This window comes from Myotis daubentonii, chromosome X (assembly GCF_963259705.1).
Source record: "Myotis daubentonii chromosome X, mMyoDau2.1, whole genome shotgun sequence".
Lineage (NCBI taxonomy): Eukaryota > Metazoa > Chordata > Mammalia > Chiroptera > Vespertilionidae > Myotis > Myotis daubentonii.
The window spans coordinates 20,629,910-20,631,076 of NC_081861.1; positions in this window are offsets into that span (position 1 = coordinate 20,629,910).

Consider the following 1,167-nt stretch of genomic DNA (forward strand, 5'->3'; position numbering starts at 1 on the left):
AAGCCCAGTGTACATTCTTGATAACCTATAATTAAGTCATTTCCCCCTTTCTCCACAAACTGGTCTTGCAAGGCCTGTTACCTAAATGCTCACATTTTACAGAGGCCATAAACCATGACACAGCCCCCAGAAGGGGGTTATCAGTGCTGGCGCCAGGTCAGGCCCTTAGGTATGGTCTCAAGACTCCCAACACCTGGGGCTTTTTGCAAAGCCCACGAAAGATCCAGAAGTATAATCCATATTTGGGAGACAAAGACACCAAAAGGGGATAAAAAGAGAGGCTTCCACCATATTGGCTTGCTCAGAATTTGAAAGGCAACCTCCTCTGAGCCCGCTGGTGTAATAAAACTGTGTAACTCCATTTCTGTAATTTATTTCCAGCTAATTTATTGACATGCATCAAAATTACTTTGTATTACTTTTCAATTTATCCAAAACATGGCTTTTCTGAAATGTACAACGATCTTCAATGACACTTCTTGCCTACAATAATATATATTAAAAGGGATGGGAGGCAGAGGGGAATGAAGAATCTACACTAATCAAAGAGAAACATGCAAATTAACCATCACTCTGCCATTCCGCTGCACCCACCAGCCAATCAGGAGCAAGTATGTAAATTAACCCAACTAAGATGGTGGCAGCTGTGGACCTGGAGCAAGCAGAAGGCTTAGGTTGCCCCCAGCGATGGAGGAAGCCAAGATTCCTACCTGCCCTGGCTGGCTCTGGGCTCCGCTCAAGGCTACAAAGTTTCAGTTATAGAAGATAAACAAATCCCTGATATCTCCTTCAAGCCTGCCCTGGCCTCTGATCAAGGAGGTGCTGAAAAAAAAAAAAGGAGAGGCTGGGAGCTTGGGTTTCTGGGGGACATGGCCAGCCTGAAAACATCCATCAGACCCTCATCCAGGCTGGCCAGGCACCCCAGTAGGGACCCCCCACCCTGAAGGGGGTGTGGCCATCCTAAAAACAGCCTTCAGCCCCTCACCCAGGCTGACCACACCCCCATGGGGTGAGGGTCCCCACTGGGGGGCTTGACCAGCCTGAAAATGGCCCTCAGCCCCTCATCCAGACTGGCCAGTCACCACAGTGGGACCCCCACTATGATCCGGGACACCCTTCAGGGCAAACCGTCCGGCCCCCACCCATGCACCAGGCCTCTATCTATAC